We start from the raw sequence: 19,146 nt of genomic DNA, 5'->3' as shown, positions 1-19,146 counted from the left end.
CATGAATACCAAAATGAAAACAAGGTAAATGCTAAACAATGAGCCTTTAACCCAATACGTTTAATCATGATACTGGAAACATGAGAGACTCCATCAAATTGCTCTCATTTGGCAGGGATTAAATCGTACTTTTTATTGATGTTGGTGGAACTGTTTGTCTAGTTAACTTTAACACTGAAGAGGATTCCTTGTCACACTTTCACTCCCACCATTAAAGTTGATTCCACCCGACACATTCACTCCCACCCAAAAATATCAAAATCCTTTCAAACATTTGTTTTATTTATTTTTTACAGTAATTAAAAACACTGCACTGTCAGAAACACAAATGCCCCTTTTCATTCATATTTGTTAGTTTATTGGAAGAAGCAGTCTTTGTAAAAGTACTGCATATAGCTAATTTGAAACTTTCAATCAGATCTGTTACAGACACAAGCAAACATATAATATTTGTTGACTCAAATAATGAGAGAGAAAATGATGAAGACATCACAATCATATAGAGCACGCCCTAGTACCTAAATTACAATAAATGGTAGGGGGCATTCACAAGTATTAGCTGTTAATGCATACATTTGTTTGTTTCACCTGGTCAGTGGTGGGGTAATTGATCGCAGGGATAATTTTTGTCTCTGTAGAGCAAGTACATATTTTAATAATTGGTCTGAATTTTATTATGGATGGGAATGCTTCTGTGTGCTTTGGGAGCTCGTTCCTTGGGTGAGGCCATGATAGGTGAAACACATGGGGGTCCAAACAAATGCCAAACAGGAGAAAAAAAAATAGTGGTGTGGAGTGAAAGTAGTTGGGAGAGGTAAGGAGGAGTTGAACTATTTGTCAACTACAGTGAGTGAGAGCTACTGCTTCTTATGCCTAATACATACTAGAGATACTGTCAGTAAGGCAAACGCCCATCTGGTCATGTTGGAAAAAACTGTGCGTGGCGAAATGTATAATTCTGTCCCAGGCAGTGGATGCTTATATGGTTAGCCCTATCAGCTGGCTATTTTAGTATTTGAGCTTACCTGATGAGGAATTAGGGTAGTCTACAAGAAAATAAGTGTTGCCAGAATATCTCCTATGTTGAGCAGCTGAAAATAAATCCTGGTTATTGGAGATGGAAACTAACCAAATCATTTTCACTGTGGAATCACATACTAGTACTAGGTTTCTAGCTCAGGAGGAGGGTGCCGGAGGAAATAAAGTTGTGGAAGTAATTGCTTCAGGTCTACACTAATAGGAAGGCCACTGAGTGGAAAACAGATTTTGGACTGGCATGAAAGAAGTGAAAGGACGAAAGAATTTGCATGCCACTGGGGAGTAGATGGTCTACAAAAGTAAGAGAGATGAAGTTGCCAAGGTATGCAGTAGGGGATAACAGTAGAGGGGCCTGATCTAAAACTTGGGGCACACCTTGGGAATACTACATTGTATCATTTTCCAGAGTACCCCCATGGCCAGCTTCTAGCAATTCAAGCTATCATTTCAATGGCATTTTAAGTATTCTAATCATTATGGAAACAGATATACCAGTAAATAAACATAAAATTATAGGTGGAAATACACCATACTAGGTTTTAACTAGAACCAGATGGTTTCGTCAAAACAACTAAATAAATAAAATCTAGGATTTGTAAAGCACAGCAAATGACCCATGAAGGTCTCAAGTTACTAAATTGTAGGCACAGGAGATTAAGTGATTTCGCCCCAAAAAAAAGTTTACAAAAAAAATAAATAAAAAAAATAAATAAATAACACACCTCACAGGATGTTGAGCCGATGCAGCAATTCGAACCGGAGTCCCCCAGTTCAGAAGTCGGGAGCTCAGGCAATTATGCCACCTCCTCTCTCTTCTAATATATATGCAAAAATACATTCTCTGCCTTATGAAAGCAGCAATGATCGAATCTACTTCAAACAAGAACTCTCCTTTGGCCGCTTGGTTGAGAAATGCTCTTTCATGCACATATTAAAAGATTGGCATAATAGGGGGTATGGATATACAGAGGCACATCGCAGGAAAGCAGCGGGAAGGCTAAAGGGCTGGGAGCAAGTGGTGTCAAGGGGTCCTGTTAGAATATGGATCAGTTTAGACGCCAAATGGGAAAGGGCTGCAGCATGCATTGATCACCACAGGGTGTGACTAGCTTGCACACTGTAAGCAGTAGTTTTCCCTGCCATTCAGGCATGGGCTAGGTATTTATTTGAAGTTGAGCCTGTAGATATTAAGTATAGTCTGCATTTATCGTTGCAGGAAATTGTTAAGGCTTCATTTTGACCATGTTTGTCCACAAACAATTTTAGCAGGGGCTATGTGTTTTGGGGCCAGATGTAGCAAAGGGTTTTTCCCATTCTGTGTCAATGGGAAAATGTGTTCGTACATATGGCCCTTGGTATCGAGGGTCATTGCTCTGGCCGTTTTCAATATTTTTACTTGATCTCCCATCCAAAGAGTTACAGTAATCAACCTTTATTCCAACTCCTATCACAGTAAATTGCGATCATGGTTTACCAGATTGCCCACTGAAATTCTGAAAACAAAAAAGTAATTTCTTTTAAGCATGCTTTTAGAGTTGTTTCACACAAAGGCCATCCGAGTGAAATTAGGTTTTACATCTTTACTTCTTTTTTTTTTTTTTTTTTTTACTATACACAAGTTCAAAGGAATGTCCTCACATACTTATCTGGCACTCATGTTTCATTTTAGGACATCACCACACTCTCAAAAAAAAAACTTTGTTTTGATGGACTCTGGGCCTACATCCTAGGATCAGGGAGCCACTTTCTGGTCTAATATCCATAGAGTAAGTTTAAAACCAGCGTGGTAACCCAGCAGGGGTTTTACTTCGTAGGGTACAACTTGGTATTAAAAGTACTGGGCATGTGGTATAGGAAAATAAATACCCCAACACCACTAGTTTGTGGACATGTTTCTGTCTAGCAGCTCAAAGGAATCCATGGCATTCATCAGGACATGTGCTGGATCCTAAACAAGTATATAACCGTTGTATACAAAGAAACAATAAAATGATACTTGCTACTAATTCTTAGGTTCTCAGATCACCTGTAAAAGAATAATAAACGAGTGTGTCATATGTCAATATTCATATACACTGATAAATCTGGACAAAAAGACTGCCAAACATTCCATACCGCATACAGAGCTGAATTGGGATATATAAGGAAAATGGACAGAGACCCTTGCGATCACCTGGAAGAAGAGCCAGTAACAGAAGGCGGGCTGAGAGGAAGGCACCTTGGTGTAGTAAGTGGGGAACGGAAAGTAAAGTAAGTTATACCACCAATATCAATAACACTGTGGAGATAACCACCTCTTTTCTCTAACAAGAGTATGATTACAGGCGTTCCTGGGGCCTGTCTCCATATGGTTCACATAACCCTCAATTAGGTAAGAGTAGTGCGACACAAGACTGACTGGGTGTGATACAGGAGTGCAGTGTCACATTTACACTGCATGCAATGAGATGAGTTTCTGGTCAGACAATAGAAAACATGCCAACTGACAAGGAAATCACCAAACTGCTGGTATAAAAGACTGCTGCTTAATGCAGGTAAAAGGTTGCAAAACTAGGTCAAACAGAAAATGGCAAAGCTGGTCACTTTGTTCAGCACTGTATCCTAATCAAAATTAAGATGACAAACCACTGAGCCTCACACAAACCATCTGTATCGCATTATCCAATTGTTCATCCATGACGCTATCTGCATAATTAAATATTTGCCCCAAGATACATCACCTGCTGCATAATATTTTTTATTTTTTAACAGAAAAAGCGGTTTCTCAAAATTAGCACGTGTAGCCATGCAGTGGAAGGCCCTTTGCAAATATCAATTAGTTACCCTTTCAGTTACGGATTGATGTATTTAGGTGTTAAAGTGATAGTAAGTTGAAACTTCTGCCCAGATAGTATTAAAATGACCGAAGTTTACAAATTAAGTAATTCTGCAACAAAATGAGCTGCATCATGCAGAATAATTTGCCTGCTGCACAATTCCAGAAGTCCATCTTATATTTCTACAGGATACACAGAAGCCTTTGACAAAGACTATAGAAATACATATACAAGAGTTGCACGTTATCACTTGGCATTTGTTTTAGTAATCCAGTTTAAGTTGGAGGTATTAGATTCTGTGTTACACTATTAGGATGATTTAGAACCAAGCTTTCTTAAATTTTACAGTCCTCACATCAGACTATTTTAATTTAATCTACATCAGTGCCCATTACACAGTCTAAAACCTTAGGCTGTTGGAGCAATATCAATAATTTCAGCAACAATCGCTTTCCTAAAGAGTTGTAGACTAAAGTTGGTAGAGTACTGGGGTTGTTTAACTTTTTTTTGTTTTAAAACAACCCTTTCTAGGCTTTCGTCTACGCACCCTGTGCCAAGCCTTTTTTGGGGGGCTATTTACAGCGGTTTGCGCTTGGGCACCCATAACTCAACCACGTCAAATTTGCGTCCTTTTTTCAAACATTCCAGGGATTCTAAAAGGCACCCAGGATTTGTGGATTCCCCTGAAGGGAGACCACAAAATTGTTTCTACTTTTTGTGCTTTAAGCCCTCCTTCCAGTTTTTGGTGGGAACAGGTGTGAAACCCAGGGTGGATCCCTGAAAGCTATACATTTCTGAAAACTCGACAACAATCTGTATTCATACAGCACTTGCTGCACCTACTAAGGTGAAAGATTTTTGATTACTTTTTCAACACAAAACGAAGTGACTGCATTTACCATGATGCATTGGGGCTAACTTTTTGCTGCAGTGTGAGGCGGTGTGCTCCCTTTCTTCTTTTTGAACAATCTATTCGGCAAGGCCAAGAGGTCATTTGTATAGATCCTTCAAGGTTTCTCCCCCTCCCCCCCCCCCCCAAAAAAAAAGTGTTGATATAAAAACATATTAACCCCTTCCCCGCCGCGGACGTAATGGTTACGTCCATGGCAGCGCCCGTGTGACGCCATGGACGTAACCATTACGTCCTGGGACTGGCAGTCGGGGGAAGCGCAAGCCCCCCAAACCCCCCAGGCCAGGGCTGAAAGGGGAATCCCTTCCCCTTTCACCCCCATCCCCCCACCCCCCCCCCCCTGATTTCATGGAAAGGGGGAAAGACGCGCTGGAAGCCATTTGCTTCCAGCGCGTCTAAGGGAGAAGGTGAGTTTTTCACCTTCGTGCGGGGTGGGGGTGCTCTGAAAGAGGCATCGAGGGAAAGGAAAGGGTTTTCCTTTCCCTCGATGTCTCTTTGAGCATTCCTGCTGCCCGAGCGCAATGCGATCGGGCAGCAGGAATGCCCACTAGACACCAGGGATTTGTGTATGTGTGTGTGTGTGTGTGATTTTTTAGTGTGTGGGGGAGCGACCCCTTGGGCAAGGGTTGCTCCCCTTTGGGGGCAAATGTATTTTGCGTCTAGATTGGCCCTATTTTTAGGCCGATCTGCCCCCAAGGGGGGCAGAAAGCCACTAGACACCAGGGATTTTATTGTTGATTTTTATTTTTTGTGTTGGGGGGGCGGCCCCTTGGGCAAGGGTCGCCCCCAGTGGCCCTCATGTATTTTTGGGCAGTTCTGCCACCCTTGGGGGCAGAGGGGCCTACTTTTTTTAGGCCTTTCTGCCCCCAAGGGGGCAGAATCCCAATAGCGCTAGAAATATATGTTTGTATGTGTGCTTTGTGTTGGGGGGTGGCCCCTTGGGCAAGGGTCGCTCCCCCTGGAGGGGCAATGTATTTATCGTCGTTTCTGCCCCCCTTGGGCGCAGATTGGCCTTATTTTTAGGCCAATCTGTCCCCAAGGGGGGCAGAAAGCCACTAGACACCAGGGATTTTATTGTTGTTTTTTTTTTTTTATTTGTGTTGGGGGGCGGCCCCTTGGGCTAGGGTCGGCCTCAGGGGCCCATATGTATTATTGGGCAGTTCTGCCCCCCAAGGGGGGCAGAATCCCCAAAGCGCCAGGGATACTATATGTGTGTGTGTGTGCTTTGTGTGGGGGTGTGGCCCCTTGGGCAAGGGTACCCCCCCACCCCCCAAAGGATGCAATGTAATCTGGGCGATTTCTGCCCCCTCCCCTTGGGGGTAGATTGGCCTATTTTTTTTAGGCCCATCTTCCCCCAAGCAGAGAACACTAGACACAAGGGAAAATTAAAAAATGGTTAGTGGCGGAGTGTTTGTCAACTGGCGAAGTATTTGCTTTTATGATCATAACAGTTTTTCTCCTTTTTGTTCTAGTTCAAAGCTTTTGCTGACTTTGCTGTGGCTTGTTGCAGTTTTGGCAGCAGTTGTCCTGCAGTTTGCGTAGTTGCATGTTTTAGGGAAGTAAGGAAAATGTCACTTACCCAGTGTACATCTGTTTGTGGCATTAGTCGCTGCAGATTCATGTGCTTTGCATAGTCCGCCGTCTGGTGTTGGGTCGGAGTGTTACAAGTTGTTTTTCTTCGAAGAAGTCTTTTCGAGTCACGAGACCAAGTGACTCCTCCTACTTTGGTTCCATTGCACATGGGCGTCGACTCCATGTTAGATTGTTTTCCCCGCAGAGGGTGAGGTAGGAGTTGTGTATGCTAGTAATAGTGCCCATGCAATGGAATGAATAAGTATGTACAAAATGAAGATTAAAATAATATATTTACAAATGTACAAATGTTGAAGATTACTTCCAAACGGCTACAGGCTCCCGGGGAGGCGGGTGGGCGCATGTGAATCTGCAGCGACTAATGCCACGAACAGATGTACACTGGGTAAGTGACATTTTCCGTTCGGTGGCATGTGTAGCTGCAGATACACATGCTTTGCATAGACTAGTAAGCAGTTATCTCCCCAAAAGCGGTGGTTCAGCCTGTAGGAGTGGAAGTAGTTTGAAATAAAGTTCTTAGTACAGCTTGACCTACTGTGGCTTGTTGTGCAGATAACACATCTACACAGTAGTGCTTAGTAAATGTGTGAGGCGTAGACCATGTTGCTGCCTTACATATTTCGTTCATTGGAATATTTCCTAGAAAGGCCATGGTAGCACCTTTCTTTCTGGTTGAGTGTGCCTTTAGTGTAATAGGCAGCTCTCTTTTTGCTTTAAGATAGCAGGTTTGGATGCATCTAACTATCCACCTGGCTATACCTTGTTTTGATATTGGATTTCCTGTATGAGGTTTTTGAAATGCAATAAATAGTTGTTTTGTTTTCCTAATTAGTTTTGTTCTGTCAATGTAGTACATTAGTGCTCTTTTGATGTCTAATGTATGTAGTGCTCTTTCAGCTATTGAGTCTGGTTGTGGGAAGAACACTGGTAATTCTACTGTTTGATTTAAGTGGAATGGTGAGATAACCTTTGGTAAGAATTTTGGGTTGGTTCTTAGAACTACCTTATTTTTGTGTATTTCAATAAATGGTTCTTGTATAGTAAACGCCTGAATTTCACTTACTCTTCTTAGAGATGTAATGGCAACGAGAAATGCAACTTTCCACGTTAGGTATTGCATTTCGCAAGAATGCATGGGTTCGAAAGGTGGGCCCATGAGTCTTGTTAAGACCATATTGAGGTTCCATGAAGGAACAGGTGGTGTCCTTGGTGGTATAATTCTTTTTAGTCCTTCCATAAACGCTTTTATGACAGTTATTCTAAATAGGGAAGTTGAATGAGTAATTTGCAGGTATGCAGATATTGCTGCGAGATGAATCTTTATGGAAGAGAAAGCTAGATTTGACTTTTGCAAATGCAGTAAATACCCTACTACATCTTTTGGAGATGCATGCAATGGTTGAATTTGATTATTATGACAGTAACAAACAAATCTTTTCCATTTACTTGCATAGCAGTGTCTAGTGGAAGGTTTTATAGCTTGTTTTATGACCTCCATACACTCTTGAGTGAGTCCTAAGTGTCCAAATTCTAGGATTTCAGGAGCCAAATCGCTAGATTCAGCGATACAGGGTTTGGATGCTTGATCTGTTGTTTGTGTTGTGTTAACAGATCTGGCCTGTTGGGTAGTTTGACATGAGGTACTACTGACAGGTCTAGTAGTGTGGTATACCAAGGTTGTCTTGCCCATGTTGGTGCTATCAGTATGAGTTTGTTTTGACTCAATCTGTTTACTAGATATGGAAGGAGAGGGGGAAAAGTGTACGCAAATATCCCTGACCAATTCATCCATAGAGCATTGCCTTGGGATTGCCAGTGTGGGTACCTGGATGCGAAGTTTTGGCATTTTGCGTTTTCTTTTGTTGCAAATAGATCTATTTGAGGTGTTCCCCAAATTTGGAAGTAATTGTTCAGGATTTGGGGGTGAATTTCCCATTCGTGGACCTGTTGGTGATCCCGAGAGAGATTGTCTGCTAGCTGGTTCTGGATCCCTGGAATAAATTGTGCTATTAGTCGAATGTGGTTGTGAATTGCCCAATGCCATACTTTTTGTGTTAGGAGACACAACTGTGTCGAGTGTGTCCCCCCCTGTTTGTTTAAATAATACATTGTCGTCATGTTGTCTGTTTTGACAAGAATGTATTTGTGGGTTATCATGGGTTGGAATGCTTTCAATGCTAGAAATACTGCTAACAGTTCTAGGTGATTTATATGAAACTTTCTTTGATGTACGTCCCATTGTCCTTGGATGCTGTGTTGATTGAGGTGTGCTCCCCACCCCGTCATGGAAGCATCTGTTGTTATCACGTATTGTGGCACTGGGTCTTGGAAAGGCCGCCCTTTGTTTAAATTTGTGCTGTTCCACCATAGAAGCGAGATGTATGTTTGGCGGTCTATCAACACCAGATCTAGAAGTTGACCCTGTGCATGTGACCATTGTGATGCTAGGCACTGTTGTAAGGGCTGCATGTGCAATCTTGCGTTTGGGACAATGGCTATTCATGAGGACATCATGCCTAGGAGTTTTAATACCATTTTTGCATGTATCTTTTGATTTGGATACATGGCTTGTATCACCTTGTGAAAATTTTGAACCCTTTGTGGACTTGGAGTGGCTATCCCTTTTGCTGTGTTGATTGTCGCTCCGAAGTATTGCTGTGTTTGACACGGCACAAGGTGTGACTTTGCATAGTTGATGGAGAAACCCAGCTTGTAAAGGGTTTGTATAACATAATCTGTGTGGTGTGAACACGGTTAGCGAGTTGGTCTTGATTAGCCAATCGTCTAGGTACGGGAACACGTGTATTTGCTGCCTCCTGATGTGTGCAGCTATTACTGCTAGACACTTTGTAAAGACTCTTGGCGCTGTTGTTATTCCGAATGGCAACACTTTGAATTGGTAGTGTATTCCTTTGAATACGAACCTTAGGTATTTCCTTTGCGAGGGATGTATCGGTATATGAAATACGAATCTTTTAGATCTAATGTTGTCATGTAGTCTTGCTGTTTCAGCAGTGGGATTACGTCTTGTAATGTCACCATGTGAAAGTGGTCTGATTTGATGTAGGTGTTTAGTGTTCTGAGATCTAATATTGGTCTTAGAGTTTTGTCTTTTTTGGGTATTAGAAAGTACAGTGAGTAAACTCCTGTGTTCTTCTGTGGACCTGGTACTAATTCTATTGCGTCTTTTTGCAGTAATGCCTGAACTTCTAGTCCTAGAAGGTCTAAATGCTGTTTTGACATATTGTGTGTTTTCAGTGGGACGTTTGGAGGGAGTTGGAGAAATTCTATGCAATAACCATGTTGGATAATTGCTAAGACCCAAGTGTCTGTTGTTATTTCCTCCCAAGATTTGTAGAACTGGCTTAGTCTTCCCCCCACTGGTGTTGTGTGAAGGGGTTGAGTGACCTGTGAGTCACTGCTTGTTTTGAGGGGTTTTTGGACCTTGAAATTTTACCCGGTTTCTTGGGAATTGGCCCCCTTTGTATTGGCCTCGAAAGCCTCCCCTTTGGTATTGTCCCTGGTAGGTAGGCGGTGTTGTTTGTGAGGTGCTGGCTTGTGTGGCTTGACCTCGAAACCCTCCTCTGAAAGTGGTTTTACGAAATGTGCCAAATGTGCCTCTGCCCTGCGGGGAATAGAGTGCGCCCATGGCTTTAGCTGTATCAGTGTCTTTCTTTAATTTTTCAATTGCAATGTCCACTTCTGGGCCAAACAATTGTTCTTCATTGAACGGCATATTAAGCACTTCCTGCTGTATCTCAGGTTTGAAGCCGGATGTGCGCAGCCATGCGTGCCTCCTTATTGTTACAGCAGTATTTATTGTTCTTGCAGCTGTACCTGCTGCATCCATAGAAGAATGGATTTGGTTGTTGGAAATGTTCTGTCCCTCTTCAACCACTTGTTTTGCCCGTTTTTGGAATTCTTTTGGGAGGTGTTCAATGAGATGCTGCATCTCGTCCCAATGGGCTCTATCATATTGCGCTAGGAGTGCCTGCGAGTTGGCGATGCGCCATTGATTTGCAGCTTGTGCTGCAACCCTTTTCCCCGCTGCATCAAACTTGCGGCTCTCCTTGTCAGGAGGTGGTGCGTCGCCTGATGTGTGAGTTGGCTCTTTTACGAGCTGCTCCTACGACAACTGAATCTGGTGTCAGTTGTGATGTAATAAAAAGCAGGGTCTGTGGGCGGTGCCTTGTATTTCTTCTCCACCCTTGGAGTTATTGCTCTGCTTTTCACTGGCTCCTTAAAAATTTGTTTAGCGTGCCTTAGCATCCCCGGGAGCATAGGAAGGCTTTGATAATTGCTATGGGTGGATGACAGGGTGTTAAAGAGGAAGTCATTCTCGATAGGCTCGGAGTGCAGCGATACATTATGAAACTCTGCTGCCCTAGCTACCACCTGTGCATATGCCGTACTGCCTCAGGCTGTGAGGGCTTAGTGGGGTACGACTCCGGGCTATTGTCTGATACTGGAGCGTCATAGAGATCCCATGCGCCCTGATCATCTTGGCTCATGGTGGTATGAGCTGGTGATTGTGGCGGAGTCTGTGCCGGTGATATATGAGTTGTCGGTGGTGGAGAGGGTGGTGGAGTTACCTTCTTTACCACTTTTGCTTGTGGTGTCTTGTCTTGGTTTTGGAAATCTAGTTTTCTTTTCCTTCTGATTGGGGGAAGTGTGCTGATCTTCCCTGTCCCACTTTGTATAAAGATCCACTTTTGCGTGTGATCTACGTCTGTTTGTTTTAATTCCTCCTCAAATCGGTGTCTTTGTAGTTGGGAGGACAGTGATTGTTCCTCTGAATAGGAACTGGCTTTCGGTTCGGTTGCTGGGCGTTTTGGCACCGAAACCGTGCCTTTTGTTATTTTCGGCTCTGACGAGATTTTCCTCTTTTTCGGCGTCGCACCCTCTCGGTGTCGACCATCTTCGGTGCCGCTATCTCTGTGTCGACCATCTTCGGTGCCGCTATCTCTGTGCCGAGCAGCTTCGGTGCCGCTATCTCTGTGCCGAGCAGCTTCGGTGCCGCTATCTCTGTGCCGAGCAGCTTCGGTGCCGCTATCTCTGTGCCGAGCAGCTTCGGTGCCGCTATCTCTGTGTCGACCCTTTTCTGCGGCACTTTCTCGGTCCCGAGATTGCTGCGTGCCTGTGTCTCGACCTGAGTCGGACGATCTCGGCACCGTCTCGCCCTTCTTCGGTGCCGATGGACGGTCACCTACTTTATGGGTTGAGCCATGGCCTGTTGGCAGTGGCGTCCCCTGGGCTTTGTCTGTTTTTCCCTGTGATGTTTGTTTCGACGTCTTACTCACGGTTTCTTCGACGTCGAATTCTTCGGAATCCGATTCGTGGATGGAGAATGCTTCTTCTTCTCCCTCTTCCTCGAACCTTCGTTGTCCTGTCGGCGTGGACGCCATCTGTAACCTTCTGGCTCTTCGGTCTCGGGGCGTTTTTCTCGACCGAAACGCTCGACAGGCCTCACACGTCTCTTCTTTGTGCTCGGGTGACAGGCACAAGTTACAGACCAAATGTTGGTATGTATAGGGATATTTACTGTGGCATTTAGGACAGAATCGGAACGGGGTCCGTTCCATCAGTCTCGATGTTGCACGCGGTCGGGCCGACCAGGCCCGACGGGGGATCGAAATTACCCCGAAGGGCTACCGGAGCTCTTCTGGATTCGGTGTCGACTCTAACCTAACTCGATACCGAACGAAACAATACCGACAAATTTTCCGTTGATTCTGACTAACTTTCCGACCCGAAACACGGAGCGAAAAGGAACACGTCCGAACCCGATGGCAGAAAAAAAACAATCTAACATGGAGTCGACGCCCATGCGCAATGGAACCAAAGGAGGAGGAGTCCCTCGGTCTCGTGACTCGAAAAGACTTCTTCGAAGAAAAACAACTTGTAACACTCCGACCCAACACCAGACGGCGGACTATGCAAAGCATGTGTATCTGCAGCTACACATGCCACCGAACATAAATTTACTCCAAGTGAGTATTGTTGCAATGCATGAATGACATGTTTGTAGGTGGTGTACTGAATGCAGGATTGTGTGTGAAATTGTCCTTAGATTTATGCACAATGATTATTGTGTTGTCTTATGCCTAATTTGCTTTTTTTTTCTCTTTTTAGTGGGATATTGTTGGTGATTGCTGTGGCTGTGCAGAGTAGTTGCTGGTGAGTCAAGCTTTTTCAGGCAAGTGAGCAGTATAGTTTTTGAGTTTATAACTCTTAGGGATAAACCTATACTTTGTAACTTATCTTACACAGTGCTGGTTGTTGGTGGTGTATTTGTCCAGTTAATTTTTGTAGGAAGGATCATGGCTAGCCGTAGGATGACCGCTCAGCAGGTTGTTAGTGTGTTTTTTGAGTCATCTTCTGACCATGAATATGAGACTGACTCTGCATCTGAGGCAGAGGAGGAAGTGCAGGATTCTGGAAGTGAATTTTCTGTCAGAGATGAATCATCTGATGATGAAGCCACTCTCAGTGCTGATGAAGGGCCTGTTTTAGAGGAGGACAGTGATGTGCCAATGGTGCAGGAGCCAGCGGCTGAAAGGCTTCCCATTGGAAGACCTGACACATGGGTTGCACCAAACATGGAGCAGCCACAGTTGCCTGCGTTTACTGGTTTTCCAGGGTGTGGAGTTAATACGGAAAACTTTTTGCCCGTCAACTTTTTTGAGTTGTTTATGGACGATATATTTTTGGAAGAGATTGTTGAGCAGACTAATTTGTATGCAGAGCAGTTTTTGAGGGACAACGCTGCCAGACTTAGGCCACACTCTAGAGCTAGCCGGTGGATTCCCACAAATCTGGAAGAGTTGAAAAAGTTCTTGGGTTTAACTTTTTTGATGGGGCTGATAAGGAAGCCATCGCTGTCTTCATATTGGTCTACTAGTCCCTTGATGGCAACTGCTATATTTCCTGCCATCATGAGTCGTAACCGGTATGAGCTTCTTCTTCGGATGTTGCATTTTGTAGATAATGCTTTAGCCTTGCCACAAGATCATCCTGATTCTGATCGTCTTTTTAAGATTAGACCGGTCCTTGATCATTTGGTAGATTGGTTTCCAGAGATCTATGTTCCAGGGAAATAAATATCTGTAGATGAGTCTTTGGTCCTGTTCAAGGGTCGTTTGGTTTTTAGGCAGTACATTCCTAGCAAGAGGGCACGGTATGGAATTAAATTGTATATGCTGTCAGAAAGTAGTACAGGATATGTTTATAATTTCCGGGTCTACACTGGTAGGGATTCCAATATTGACCCCCCCTGGTTGTCCTCCCACTTTTGGAGTTAGTGAGAAAATTGTGTGGGAACTTGGTAGACGACTGTTTAACAAAGGTCGCCATTTATATGTAGATAACTTCTACACTGGAGTTCGGTTGTTCAAGGAGTTGTTCAGAGTGGACACTGTTGCTTGTGGCACAATCCGCTCTAATCGGAAAGGCTATCCAAAAGAGCTTGTCTGTAAAAAACTTGAGAAGGGACAGTGCAGTGCCTTGCGGAATGATGAGCTGCTAGCTCTGAAATTTGTAGACAAGAGGGATGTATACATGCTAAGCACCATCCATGATGAGAGTACTTCACCTGTGGCTGTTTGGGGTCAGGTTGCCGAAGTGCGCAAACCTGTGTGCATCTTAGACTATAATAAGCACATGGGTGGTGTTGATAGAGTAGATCAGAGGTTAGAACCTTACACTGCTGCTCGTAAGTCTTATGTGTGGTATAAGAAATTAGCGGTTCACTTGTTCCACTTGGCAACTTTTAATGCTTTTGTTGTGTTTAAGGATAGTTCTCCAGAGTCAAGGATGACATTTGTGAAATTTCAGGAGTCTATCATAGCTAGCCTTGTTGTGCTGGAACAGGCAAGAGTTCCTAGAGAAGCAGTGGTGGAGGATGTGGCTAGATTGAAAGATCGTCACTTTGCTGAGCACATTCCTCCCACGGCCAAAAAAAACTTTCCTGCTAAGAGATGTAGAGTCTGTGCTCGAAGAGGTATCAGGAAGGAGACTAGGATGTACTGCCCTGATTGTCCTTCAAAGCCTGGGCTGTGTGTGGGTGGCTGTTTCAGGAGCTACCACACACAGAAGAATTATTGGGAAATTCCGTGAGCGTAAACTGGTGTTTTATATTTTTATATGTTCGGTTTCACGGTTGGCATTTAGTCATGTATTCAGTTAGAGCTTTTGTGTTTGTAGTTTTGTACTAATTTATTAGTGGTTTCTTTGTTGTTTAAAAACAAAAAAAAAAAGGGGATGGCATGTGTAGGGTGGCGCTGGGCTGGCGGTGTGGGTGGGGTGGCGCTGGGCTGGCGGTGTGGGTGGGGTGGCGCTGGGCTGGCGGTGTGGGTGGGGTGGCGCTTGGCTGGCAGTGCCAGCCAAACGCCAGTCCACACACTCATCAGCTGGTGTGATTGCTGTATCAGGCATGTGGGCGTATGAAAGTGATGGGCCCTTGACTGGCGCTGTCTGTGGATGCGAGTCTTGTAATGTGCTGGGCCCGTGGCTGGCGGCGTGAATGGTCTAGTGCATGTCATGTATGAAAGGTGTGTGAATGGACTGTAAAGCGGTTGGTGCCTTGTCGTGGCTTTACAGCTCACGAGCTGTGAGTCATTGGTTCAGTTTTTTGGCCTTTCAGTTATTACCAGTGCATTTCACTTTTGTGAAATCTCTTGTTAATAAAATTTGATCTACTGAACCATCACTCACCCTCGTGCCAAATCCAACCAGTATGTGTGGTACAAATGACAAAACCTGCTCCGCTGTAATCTGGCGTCGCAGCACACTTGAGACACGCTAGGTGTCTCAGGTGGGACCCCGATGATGAAGCATGCCACCAACTTGGTTGGTGGGTGAGGGGTCTTTTTCACATAACCTAAGTGCGTTTCTTTTCACAATTTTAGTGCTTGGCACATCACAGACGTATGTGGACACATCAAAATGATATATTACAAAACTACCTGTGTTTGGGGGGGGGGGAGGGGGAGAGGGGCCACCTGTGTTTTTGGTCCTGGGTGCGGCCTTCATCTAGGGAAACCTACCAAACCCAGACATCTCCATTGCAGGGAGATGTGGCTTGCGTGGATCCCCCAACATTTTCTTACCCAGACGCCTCTGCAAACCGCAAAATTTGCATAAAAAAGCATATTTTCCTGAGTTTTGTTTGTACGATCACCGCTCCAGCACAAAATTCCTACTCCCCAGTGTTCCCCTCAGTCTCCCAAGTCAAATGACACCTCACTTATGTGGGTCCCCAAAGCAGAGTCAGTCTAAAGATGTATAAAAGAATATGTCCTTATAAACTCCCTGTGCTATCCCCTCTATCTCTACAAGTTCTGGGCCTTATTCTGTTGCAGGCACCTGGCCCACCCACACAAGTAAGGTATCATTTTTTACCAGGAGACTTGGGGGAATGCTGGGTGGAAGGAAATTTGTGGCTCCTCTCAGATTCCAGAACTTTCTGTCACCGAAATGTGAGGAAAACGTGTTTCTTTAGCCACATTTTGAGGTTTGCAAAGGATTCTGGGTAACAGAACCTGGTCAGAGCCCCACAAGTCACCCCATCTTGGATTCCCCTAGGTCTCTAGTTTTCAACAATGCACAGGATTGGTAGGTTTCCCTAGGTGCCAGCTGAGCTAGAGGCCAAAATCCACAGGTAGGCACGGTTCTCTATGAAAAAATTTGATGTGTCCACGTTGCGTTTTGGGGTCCGTTTCCTGTCGCGGGCGCTAGGCCTAACCACACAAGTGAGGTATCATTTTTATCGGGAGACTTGGGGAACGCTGGGTGGAAGGAAATTTGTGGCTCCTCTCAGATTCCAGAACTTTCTGCCACAGAAATGTGAGGAACATGTGTTGTTTTAGCCAAATTTTGAGGTTTGCAAAGGATTCTGGGTAACAGAACCTGGTCCGAGCCCCGCAAGTCACCCCTCCTTAGATTCCCCTAGGTCTCTAGTTTTCAGAAATGCACAGGTTTGGTAGGTTTCCCTAGGTGCCGGCTGAGCTAGAGGCCAAAATCTACAGGTAGGCACTTCGCAAAAAACACCTCTGTTTTCTTCCAAAAATTTGGATGTGTCCACGTTGCGCTTTGGGGTGTTTCCGGTCGCGGGCGCTCGGCCTACCCACACGAGTGAGGTATCATTTTTATCGGGAGACTTGGGGGAACATAGATTAGCAAAACAAGTGTTATTGCCCCTTGTCTTTCTCTACATTTTTTCCTTCCAAATATAGGAGAGTGTGTAAAAAAGACATCTATTTGAGAAATGCCCTGTAATTCACATGCTAGTATGGTCACTCCGGAATTCAGAGATGTGCAAATAACCACTGCTCCTAAACACCTTATCTTGTGCCCTTTTTGGAAATACAAAGGTTTTCTTGATAGCAATTTTTTACTCTTTATATTTCAGCAAATGAATTGCTGTATACCCGGTATAGAATGAAAACGCACTGCAGGGTGCGGCTCATTTATTGGCTCTGGGTACCTAGGGTTCTTGATGAACCTACAAGCCCTATATATCCCCGCAACCAGAGGAGTCCAGCAGACGTAACGGTATATTGCTTTCGATAATCTGACATTGCAGGGAAAAGTTACAGAGTAAAACGTAGAGGAACATTTATGTTTTTTTTCACCTCAATTTCAATATTTTTCTTTTTCAGTTGTTATTTTCTGTAGGAAACCCTTGTAGGAACTACACAAATGACCCTTTGCTGAATTCAGAATTTTGTCTACTTTTCAGAAATGTTTAGGTTTCTGGGATCCAGCATTGGTTTCATGCCCATTTCTGTCACTGACTGGAAGGAGGCTGAAAGCACAAAAAATTGCAAAAATGGGGTATGTCCCAGTAAAATGCCAAAATTGTGTTGAAAAATTGGGTTTTCTGATTCAAGTCTGCCTGTTCCTGAAAGCTGGGAAGCTGCTGAGTTTAGCACCACAAACCCTTTGTTGATGCCATTTTCAGGGGAAAAACCACAAGCCTTCTTCTGTAGCCACTTTTTCCAATTTTTTTGAGAAAAAAAACGAAATTTTCCCTGTATTTTGGCCAATTTCTTGGCCTCCTTCAGAGGAACCCACAAAGTCTGGGTACCTCTAGAATCCCTAGGATGTTGGAAAAAAAGGACGCAAATTTGGCTTGGTTAGCTTATGCGGACAAAATGTTATGAGGGCCTAAGCGCGAACTGCCCCAAATAGGCAAAAAAAGGCCTGGCACAGGAGGGGGAAAAGGCCTGGCAGCGAAGGGGTTAAAAATTAGTAGGGAAAACGTGGATTTGTAACAACATTTTTGTAGAAAGGTGGCTCTTTATATAGTGGACCAAAATAAAGGACACTGTGCAAGGAGCAGGAATGTGGAATTCCTATAGCCGACGCCCGGGACATATTGTTTGGGGGTCAAGGGCAACAAGTTTTCATGTTTATTTTGTCCTTGGTAAAAGTAGGCCCAATCCCCAGCAGCACAAACCATTTGGCTAACAGTTTACAGGGAAGGGGACTGTCTGCAGTTGAGATAATGTGTCCAAATGTTAATGCTGTTCAAACTTTTATGTATGGTTCATTAATGAGAAGCTTTTATTATTAGAGTGAGCGCCATAAATAAATGCTGCACTACTGACAGTGCTTCCAGTAAAAAATAAATAAAAAAAAATAAAAAAAAAAGTGTACACACATTTGAAAAGTTTATTAATAGGAGGCTAAGTATACCGCTCCCAGAATGCTCTGATTAGGTGCAAATGTTTGCAGAAGCTTGTAAGCAAGAGGGATGATTTTTTGATTTCAAAATAAAATTCTAGGGGGGGGGGGATAAAAAAAATAAATAAAAAAATTAGCTACTATGAAATTTTAGTTATTTCTTTGAAGCGTTGTTTAGTAAAATGTGCTGATGCATGCTGGAATTTCCCAAAAAATATTCCTAGTAGAAAATCAGTGTAACCATTTTCAACAAGATTATGGGAAGAATGAAAATAAACTAGCACTGGCAAAGCAAACTGATCCAACATTTGTTGTGAGCCTTTTGGTTTCGTCAATGCGTGTGTTGTTTTGACATGTCTTTTGCAACACTGTTGTTGTGGGAGCTGCCAGGCCCCCACCATTATAACAAACACTGGAAAAAAGTTTTTGGTCTCAGTAGTTCCTGGCACTGAACACAACGACTGTGTACCAATATGCTCCTTGTGGAAGAGCAGAATGCGATCACTCACAGTAAAGCCAGCCGATAGAGAGAGACATAGAAGTTTAATAAAAACAAAATGCCTTTGTTAACGACAAATCTAATTAGGGACACAATTCTTAAAGAAAGTCACAAAAGTGCACCCATGGTGTATGTCTTTGAATTAGTGGATTTCATGAATTTTCAAGATCTTACAGAAGTAGACCAGGAAATTGTAATCCTAGAAAATATTTGTTAAATGTATGTTAGCATGATCAAATATGCATGTGTAGATTTGAGCGTTTACAAGTTCGCTTTCCCTCCAACCACAAATTTTCCTCAACTTTGGAAGAATGTCTACTTCTGCCCTTGTCCGAAGCAATTTTCCAACCTCTCATTATGGGAAAAGATTAGAGAAGAGCTAGTGAAAATCCTTAAAACATGCAAGTTAGTAGGTTTGCAGACTCAAAAGAATTCCAGCCCTGGAACTATGGTTTACTGCTTCCTTCAGCCCCAGAACGTAGATCTGCAGAAAGGTGGCAAAATAAGGAAATTGCTACAGTAGGGTTTGAAATTCCAAGTATTCAAGCCCTATGATTGCAGTAGCCCTGGCATAATCACAGAGGCTATCACGAGAGCTCTTACAT

General features: G+C 43.7%; 1 protein-coding gene across 1 annotated transcript in view; it reads right to left on the bottom strand.

The window, feature by feature from the left end:
* MTDH (metadherin) overlaps positions 1-19,146 on the bottom strand; it is a 282,822-nt gene that overhangs the window by 247,703 nt on the left and 15,973 nt on the right. The window lies entirely within an intron of this gene.

This window comes from Pleurodeles waltl, chromosome 2_2, assembly GCF_031143425.1.
Source record: "Pleurodeles waltl isolate 20211129_DDA chromosome 2_2, aPleWal1.hap1.20221129, whole genome shotgun sequence".
Lineage (NCBI taxonomy): Eukaryota > Metazoa > Chordata > Amphibia > Caudata > Salamandridae > Pleurodeles > Pleurodeles waltl.
Note: the sequence above shows the minus strand (reverse complement) of the source record. Positions and strands in the feature narration are given on the sequence as shown.